This window comes from Saimiri boliviensis, chromosome 17 (assembly GCF_048565385.1).
Source record: "Saimiri boliviensis isolate mSaiBol1 chromosome 17, mSaiBol1.pri, whole genome shotgun sequence".
Lineage (NCBI taxonomy): Eukaryota > Metazoa > Chordata > Mammalia > Primates > Cebidae > Saimiri > Saimiri boliviensis.
The window spans coordinates 46,229,827-46,239,695 of NC_133465.1; the positions used below are offsets into that span (position 1 = coordinate 46,229,827).

Below are 9,869 nucleotides of genomic sequence, written 5' to 3' on the forward strand. Positions count from 1 at the left end.
TATCTCTCAACATTAAGAAGATGACCAAAAGGGGGGAATTATCAAATTAAGTTTAGCTTAAAGCTGCTTCCTTACATGTTCTAAGTTCTGTCTAAAGGTTTCTCCTACACTGTAAACTGCAACCTGACTGGATGTGTAAACAGACTGTAACCTACTCTTGTGCAAATCACTGAGTTTCAGCCAGTCAAGGGCAGCTAACTGTTCAAAGCATATTTAAATAAGACAAATGCCAATTGTAACCAATCTGGCGGTTTCTGTACCTCACTTACATTTTCTGCAGGTCATTTTCTTTTTTCTGTCTGTAAACACCAAGTGGCTGTGCTAAGGTGTCTCTGAGCCTACTGTGGCTTAGGCAGATACTTGATTCACACATTGGTTTTTGCTCCAATAAACTCTGTTAAATTTAATTTGCCTACAGTTTTCTTTTAAAAGCCCCAGAGTCAAATGCCTCTGCTGTTGGCACACCAGCAAAATGGAAGCCTCATGCAGCCCTCGTGTTTATACAGTACTCATTTGTGAATTAGCAGTTACATGAGTGCTTCTGATTGGTGGAGGGTAGGTCACATGAATTCATTCCTACATAAGTGCTTCTGATTGGTGGAGGGTAGGTCATGTGAATCGACACCTACGCCAGTGCTTCTGATTGGTGGAGCATAGGTCACATGAATTGATTCCTACATGAGTGCTTCTGACTGGTAGAGAGTAGGTCACGTGAAACTGTGCCTATATGAGTGCTTCTGATTGGTGGAAGATAGGTCACATGCCTGTGTCTTAGCTGCAGGGGATACCAGGAGTTTGAGTTCTTGACTTCTATTTTGGGAGGCAGGACAATAATAGGAAAGCTGACCTTAAGATGATGAGCTGCCACCATGGATGTGACAGGTGTCCACTACACTGACTCACCCTAAATGTCACACCATAGGAAGTGAAGTTAAATGTCCAAACACATTTACTTTTTAAAATCCTGCTGCTTTCTTAATATATGATTTAGAGCAAAGGGTTTTTATTACATAGTTTTTGAAGGTATAATTTTACATGTAGTAAAAATTGCCCATTCTAGTATACAGGTCTAGGATTTTAAAAAAATAAATTCATACAGTTATGTACTACCACAGACAAGATATGGTATATAACAGTTTCATCATACACCACCGTTCCCTCATATCCCTTTGTAGTCAACCCCTTCCTCTACCCTCAGCTCCTCACAACCACTGAACTAATTTCTGTCTGTAGTTTTTGGAACAAAGACTTTTTAAGCAAAGAACAAAAATGGAGCAGATGAGATTCTATGTGTAAATATCAATGTATGCGTGTTGGAATCTCTCCCTCCTTGGCCCGTGTCCCAGGAGGTGAAGAAAGAGAAAGATTATTGAAAATAAATTGAAATGATCCAAAGTATAATTTCCTTTCAAATCAGGTTTAGGGCTTATCTCTTGGTTTAGAGCTTAACTCAGGAAGAGCTAAGCCCTAAACGATTAATCCTTCAGGAAGAAGGATGAGGTCACTATTGCAGCTCCAGCTCACTGCGTCAATTCCTGCTTAGAGTGACAGGTAAATAGCACCTGAGCAAATGCAGCCTGCCCTCAGGTTCAGGTGGAGGAAGCCACACCTTAGAGGTCCTTCTTCAGTCTTCTTCAGACTGTACTCTTGTCTGTCAGGTGAAGGACGGGTCCGTGTTCCTGCTTCTATGTCACACTTCAGGTCTCAGGACCCAGTATTCCCTGCCCGGAGTTCTCAGCCACTTTCAGGCTTACATAGGCCTCTCCACAGGGAAAATCCTCCCCAGGGTAGACTGCATAGCTTGGTGTGCACCCCTAGACTCTGTTGATGACTACATACTGGCTGTTTACGGTGGCTGTAGATGATGCTATGTATGCAGGCTGGGGGGAGTAAGAAAGGCGAGCTGAGGGGAGAATCTAAGAGTTCTCGAAGGAGTCTGAGATTCTAAATTTAAACATGACCCTGTAGGTCATTATGAAAATACATAGTTTCATTATGAAATGGAGCCTATTTTATAAGTCTGTTAGTTTTATTTATAACTTAACTATCTGGGCATGCAGTATGTAGGCCGCTATTTGTACTCTCACCTGGGCCCTGAAAATATTTGAGACAGGTCTAAATGAATCTAAGTGTGCTCTCTGCAGGCCAGGCTCCCTAGTGGCAGCCCTGAACCCCTTTCCTGAGGATGTAGGAGAGGAAGAGAAGGAGATATTTCTTGGATGTCTACTATGTGCTGGAATCTGACCTGGTCCCTTTCCCTCGCATCATCTCATTTGGGTCTCCCAATTACCCTGCCAGATGGGTACGTCATTGCCAGTTATAGATGAGGAAGTGGAGGCTTAGCAACATTTAAGTGCCTTAAGTGTCCAAACTGGGCAGCGGAGATCTGTGTGGCTTCAAGTCTGGCACTCTTCCATGTTGCTGTTAGAGCTATGTCCACCTTGGCTGTCCTCCCCTACCGGATTCCCAGAGAGCAAGAAGTCAATGTATATATACATATGTTTTATTTTATTTTATTTTATTTTATTTTATTTTATTTTGAGGCACTCTGTCACCCAGCCTGGAGTGCAGTGGGGCGATCTCGGCTCACTGGAACCTCTGTCTCCTGGGTTCAAGTGATTCTCCTGCCTCAGCTTCCCGAGTAGCTGGGACTACAGGTGCATGCCATCACATCTGGCTGTCTTTTGTATTTTTAGAGAGAAGGTTTCACCGTGTTGGCCAGGATGGTCTCACATTTCCTGACCTTGTGATCCGCTGGCCTTGGCCTCCCAAAGTGCTGGGATTATAGGCGTGAGCCACTGGGCACGGGCAAGAAGTCAGTTACTTAAATGGGTTGAAATGAGGCATGTACTATGCTTTGGGGAAAAATGAAACAAAACCAAATCAGACATTTCCAGAACCTTCTCTGGTTGGCCCTATTTTTGTTCCAGAGCAGAAAAGGGCGAAGTACAGGAGGTGGCTGGGGCAGAGAGAGTACAAACACTTGGGTACGGAAGGCACGTGAGAATTCACTGTGGGAGCAAGAGAGGGGGCGGGCGCGGACGTGGGTGGAGTGAGGGCTGAGACCAAAGAACTCTGGCTTTTGAGTCAGTCCGGGTTTTAAATCCAGGTCCCACCACTTAGAATTGTTTGACTTAAACCAAGTTGCTTAACGACACAGAATCTCGGTTTCACTATCTTCAAAAGATAATTGATAATAGGGTTTCTTCTAAGAGTCTCTGCAAGGAGGAAATGAAATCGCATCAGAAAGGCCCCAGCACACAGCAGCTTCTCAACAACATTCATTCCCTTCCACCCTCTCCTTCCTCCTATTGACTGAGTTGCTCCCCATTTAGGCATTCTATAGATCTCTACAGCTGAGAAATCCAAAAATAAACTTGAATTATGGTGGGTTTAGCACCGAGGTATTTCTGTGTAAATAGCAGAAGTGAAAAGAAAAAAAAGGCCATTCCATTTCTAGTATTTGAAACCAAGAACCCTCATCGTGTGGGCGACTCATAGTAGAGGGGGTGGGGGGAGCGTGGTTTGGTAGTTTTTCTCTGCTGTTTTTGTTTTTGTTCTGCGATGATGTGGGGGACTCTCCAGGGACATCATGCGTCACAGAGCAGGGGAGAAAGGGGAGGTGAAGGCAGAGCAAGTAGGGAAGTTTGATCCGGTCTCTGACGTTGTAGGGCAGAACTGGGGAAACAGGGAGTGTCGGTCAATCGGTGGAAAAGGTCCCGTGACTGTCATGCCCATCTTACCTCCTGCCCTGAGACACAGTTGGGAAGTCCCTTAATTCATTTCTTCAGTGAGTTTCCCAAGAAAGGCCATCTTTGGGAACGTATTATTTCTAAAATACATGGCAGACTCGGCTGACATGGTGTGTTTGTGAGTCAGAGACTCACAAAAAGGGAAGGCCAGGGGCTGGCCCGCTGGATGTGCGCCCACGTGGATGGGAGACACTGGTGGTTATTATTATTAACAAAAGTCTTCCCTTACCTCCCCAAACCTAACTTTTCACTATTCATATCATCCCGGTCGTATAGGCCCAGGGAGATGAAGAAGGAATTCCCTTGGGTGAATCACAAGGGCCTAAGTAGAAGAGCCAGGATTTAAACTGGCTCCCACGTCTCTATACAGGGCTGGCATTAGTCATTCTAATAATGGGGGGCAAGTTGGGCTCAGGACCGGTGGCCTGGGGAATCCAGGTCATCTTGATGTTTGCCCTATGGTCTTGAGTTTTGCAACTTAAAAAAAAAATATATATAAATGTGCATGTGTATATAAATATATATATGTATTATATGTGTGTGTATATAAACATATATATGTATTATATATGTGTGTGTATATATATATATATTACGTATATAATATTATCTATTTTTTAAAGACAGGGTCTTGCTTTGTCACCTAGGCTGGAGTGCAATGGCATCAACCTTCCATGTTCAATTGATCCTCCCACCTTGGCCTGCCAAGTGGCTGGACCTACAGGTACATGCCACCACACCCGGCTGATTTTTTAAATTTTTTGTAGAGGCAGGGTCTCGTTATATTGCCCAGGCTGGTAAATGGACATACTGACATTACAAGTCAATGTTGTTTTTACGAAAGGAGCAAATAATCCAAAAGGGACCGACCCATCAATGAAAACATGTCATACCACACTTAGCGTTTGCCTTGGTCTAGAAGTCTTTGGAGGTGAATTTATGGAGAATGCATCCATGCTGCCTCCCATTCTCACTACACATAACTAGAGGAAGGGGTTGAAGCTGCACTAGGAGGCTGTTGGAGAGACTAGACTCAGGAGAAGCTTCCTGACTGTAGAGGGTTGATAAATATAGGAGCCAAAGGAGGGTGGAAGTGATAACTTTCCAATCCCTCGCGCCTCCAGCATTTTTTGGTGTTTGCCGAATACCATCACTCCTACCTCTCACCAGCGCCTGGACTCACCTTTCTAGAGCCAGCACGAACATCACCCCCTCAGACTTCCTAGCATTGCTGTGAAGAATTGTGGGCTTTTCTTTCCTGCTCCCACTGTGATTTTGGTACCTTTATTTAGCATCTATATTGTTCTCCCTTGACTTACAGCCAAGTTGTTCATTGTCTCCTTTCTCGAGTTCTTAGAGGACAGGGATGCATTCCATTCGTCTTTATCACCAACACCCAAGGTGACACCTGGCACCTCGTCAGAGCTCAGTAAAGGTGTGCTGAACTTGGAAACAGCGGGTTACCTGTTGGTGGATAAAAAAACATTTTTTTTCAAACCTTGTTAAGTTTGAAAACTTCAATCCCCAGTGCCAACATGCATAAATTTAGGTACTTTCATGCTTTGTTGATGGGAATATGAACTGGTTCCACTTTTCTGGAGAGGCCTTTGGTAAACATTCAGGAGAAGTCTTAGAATTTTCGATGCCCTTTGACCTAATTTTTTTTTCTTTTTTCCTAAGGAGTTAGTAAATGGCTTTTCATAAAGACATTGTTATTATTTTTTCATAACAATGTTTTAAAAAATTATAGCAAAAATAGAGCCAATATTAATATGAATTTGAATAAATAGTGGTTTATATATGATAGAATATCATGTAGCCATTACGATTGATGATATATTTGTTCATCAAATAAGCAAAGTGACAAAAACAATTACAAAATAGGAAGCAGAGTAGGATTTTAATTTCAAAGGAAAATAAGGCTCTATCCATGGAAAAATGCCTGGAAGGATCTACGTCTAAGTGTTTTAACGCTTTGTCTCTAGGTGGTGGGATTTTAGGGTATTTTGACTTTCCTCTGTTCATTTCTCTGAATATTCTTAATTTTCTCCCATGGGTTATGACAAACATGTATTACATTTAGAACATGAAAAACATTTTCTGGCATCTTGAGTTGATTCTGTACATAAATTCCTTGCTCCTTAAATTCTGAAACTGTGGGAACATGTAGGATGTCAGAGTTGGAACAGCTGTGGGAAATCCTTTGCGCCAGAAGTTTGAAAACTTGGCTGTGCATGAGAATCACCTGTGGGGCTTTCAGAACTCTGGTTCTGCCTACACCCAGTGGCAATAAATCAAAGTCAGCAGGGATGGCTGCAGGCGTCAGAGTGGCTTAAACTTCCCAGGTGATTCTAATATGCAGCCCAGTTTGAGAACCCTGCTTTCGAGCTGTGCTGTCTAACGGTAGCCGCTAGCCACACATGGTTATTTAAATTATGCAACACTAAATAAAAAATTCAGTTCCTTAGTCAAAGTAGCCACTTTTTTGTTGTTGTTGTTTTAGACAGAGTCTTGCTCTGTCACCCAGGCTGGAGTACAATGGCGCCATCTCACTGCAACCTCCATCTCATGGGTTCAAGCAATTCTCCTATCTCAGCCTCCCAAGTAGCTAGGACTACAGGCGCCCGCCACCATGCCCACAAAGTAGCCACATTTTAAGCACTCAGTAGTCACATGTGCGGTTAGTGGCTACTATATCGGGCAGCGCAAGTCAGGATCTACCTCTCACTTTTCAGGATAGGGCTGGGCACGGTGGCTCATGCCTATGATCCCATCACTTTGGGAGGCTGAGGCAGGAGGGTTGCTTGAGCACAGGTGTTTGAGACCAGCCTGAGCAAGATAACGAGACCCCCCCATCTCTACAAAACAAATAAATTAGCCAGGCATGGGGCACCTGTAGTCCCAGCTACTTGGAGGCTAGGGTGGGAGGATTGCTTGAGCTGTGGAGGCCAAAGCTGTAATGAACCGCAATTATGCCACTTGCAATTGAGTGAGCCTTGGCAACTGAGTGAGATTCTATTTTTAAAAAAAATTTGTTTTTTTTTGTTCAGGAAAGGCTCCTGCAGGTGGGTGCCCTCCTTCTAGCAGGCTTGAGGCTCCGGGAAGGGGCAGACCTCTGTTCTTGCCTGTTTTCCAGCGGTGGAACAGGCCTCACTGGGACATCAGTAGGGTAATCTTGTGCCTAGAAAGTCCTCTCTGCTTTCTGGTGTCTACACTACCCTCCTCCCTGAGCACGGTGAAGCTCTGTGCCGCACGTTTCTGTTCAAGGGCTCGGCAGGCCCAGGCCCTCCCTGTCTGTTGAGCCCGGTCCAGGCCACCAGGCTCAGCTGTTTACAAGGGATCCAAGCGCTCGGTGGAGGGCAGAGCAGGCCGAGAGTGTTTTCCACGGCTGCCGAGAAAAACCAGCTCGTGGAGGCAGAATAACAAAAAGCCACTTCAAAAACACACCAGAAAGAGTCACAAAGCAGAGACAATCAGAGGTTTGAGACACCCCCTCCTCCCCAAAACCCTGACAAGAGAGCGAAAACAAGTCAGGAGGGAGCCTCTGATGGTTTCAAGATAGTCGCGGTTGCTGACTTGAGAACGGGCCTGTCCCAGCAGTTCCGATCGGAGTCGGGAGCTGAGGCTGTGGGGGCTCTGAAACCTCCCCTGAGTTCTGAGAACTGTGGGGGGACAGCCCCCGAGGGCTCGGCGTCTCTGGGAAGACGGCAGGGGCGGTGGGCGGGAATGGCAGGGCCAGGCTGGCTGGCTGAGGGTGCCAGGCTGTTCCAGCCGAGACTGGCGCCGGTTAGGAAGCAGACTCTCCGCTGGCCCCAGGCTTCTGGTACTTACCGCCCGAGAGGGCGAGGCCCCTACGGCCATAGTCCATCTGGGAATTCAGAGGCGTAAGGTCACGTGCATTTAGGAAGCTGGTCCTTCAGGATCTGAGCTAAGGACCCAACCAGGAAGAAGCCGAGGCAGAAAGGAAGCACTGACACTCTGCTGCACCCCGCCCCGTTTTGCAGTGAAGTCCAGTGAAGAGAGCCCTGGCGGTGGAGCTCTGGGGCTCAGATCCCTGGCACTGTCACTCCCTGCCTGTGTGACCTTGGGCAGGTCAGTTTAGCCCTTTGGACTTTAGTTTCTTGACCTGCAAATTACAGGGTTGGTCTAGATCAGGGGTCCCCAAACTTTTTATACAGGGGGCCAGTTCACTGTCCCTCACACCGTCGGAGGGCTGGACTATGCAAGATGTGACACCCTTCACAGCCAGCGCTGCTGCCTCCACTGTCCCAGACAGCAGTGTACAGTGTCACAGGCCCAGCACCGCCTCCAGTGCTGTATACAGGGATGGTGGTGATCAGCCTGTGACAGTGTGTATACAGCGTCCTGGACATCTGCAGCAGCGGTGGGCCTCTTCTGTGGGAAGCCCACTGCTGCGTGTTTCCCCTATTATATGACACCTCCTAAAAATAAGACAGCCCCCGTCTTTTGGGGGTAAAATTAATATAAGACAGGGTTTTATAATAGGGGAAACACGGTGTATAGTAATGTAGGGGGAGACTTTTGGGCAAAGGGAGGTTATAGGGGCCATTATGTTGTTGTACATTTGGGGGGGTATGGGGGCCATTGTACTGTGTAGTAATGGTTATAGTGCTTTGCCTTTCTTCCTACTTCTGCTGTTATTTCACACTGCTTCCGGTGATGTGGGGCGCCGCAGCCGCAGACTGGATGTGCGTCATGTGACGCACTTCTGAAGCCGTGACGCGTGCCTCCCGCGTCACCGGAAGTAGTACTGTACGTGAGCGACACTGTGCTTTGCGGCACCGCCACATACAGATGCACCCACATCCTGTGCTCCTCTCACTGACCACCAATGAAAGAGGTGCCCCTTCCTGAAGTGCGGCGGGGGGCCGGATAAATGGCCTCAGAGGGCCGCATGTGGCCCGTGGGCCGTAGTTTGGGGACCCCTGGTCTAGATGAATGGCTTTCAACCCTGGCTGAATATTGCAATCACCTGGTGAGTGACAAAAATCAACATGATGCTGGTTGTTCTGGGATACAGCCTGGGCATCAGCTTTTTTTTTTAAGACGGAGTCTCACTCTGTTTCTGGGCTGGAGTGACACATTCTCGGCTCACTACAACCTCCACCTCCTGGGTTCAAGTGATACTCCTGCCTCAGCCTCCTGAGTAGCTGGGATTACAGGCACACACCACCACACCTGGCTGATTTTTGTATTTTTAGTAGAGATGATGTTTCACCATGTTGATCAGGCTGGTCTTGAACACCTGACCTCGTGATCTGCATGCCTTGGCTCCCAAAGTGCTGGGATTACAGGCATAAGCCACCGCACCCGGCCCCAGCATCAGCATTTTTAAAAGCTCTTCAGATGATTCCAGGCCAGGTGCGGTGGCTCTTGCTTGTAATCCCAGCCCTTTGGGAGGCTGAGGTGGGCAGATCACCTGAGGTCAGGAGTTCGAGATCAGTCTGGCCAACGTGGCAAAACCCTGTCTCTACTATAAATACAAAAATTGGCCAGGTTGGTGGTGTACGCCTGTGCACGAGAATTCCAGGAAGCAGAGGTTGCAGTGAGCAGAGATTGTGCCACTGCACTACACCTTGGGCAACAAAGTGAGACTCAGTCTCAAAAAAAAGTCTCTTCAGATGATTTTTTTTTTTTCTGTTTTAGGAAAAATGGTTTAATGGTAGCTTTGTAACCTCTTTTCTAGATGAGGTTCCCTTCTTGGTGGAACCCCCACACCACTGCTCTTCCCATGCCTGCTGGGAGGTAGCAGCCCCTCTCTGGAGGGCACCCACCCATTCCCGATGTCCCTGCCCTCCTGTCAGGCCAGTGCTGGGTCTAGGCCTTGATGGGGCCATCGCTGTAGGTTTGTATAAAGAGTGGGCAGAGGTGGCTCAAGCCTGTAATCCCAGCACTTTGGGAGGCCGAGGCAGGTGGATCACGAGGTCAAGAGATCGAGACCATCCTGGTCAACATGGTGAAACCCCGTCTCTACTAAAAATACTAAAAATTAGCTGGGCATGGTGGCACGTGCCTGTAATCCCAGCTACTCAGGAGGCTGAGGCAGGAGAATTGCCTGAACCCAGGAGGCGGAGGTTGCGGTGAGCCGAGATCGCG

At 47.1% G+C, this 9,869-nt stretch overlaps 1 long non-coding RNA gene across 1 annotated transcript; it reads right to left on the reverse strand.

The window, feature by feature from the left end:
* Nucleotides 1-2,485: 2,485 nt before the first annotated feature.
* LOC120366887 (uncharacterized) lies at nt 2,486-7,714 on the reverse strand. The gene is made up of 3 exons (XR_005581411.2): nt 7,584-7,714; nt 5,072-5,216; nt 2,486-3,218 (listed from the first exon to the last, which is right to left on the reverse strand). It is a non-coding gene; the product is annotated as an uncharacterized LOC120366887 (long non-coding RNA).
* Nucleotides 7,715-9,869: the final 2,155 nt, after the last annotated feature.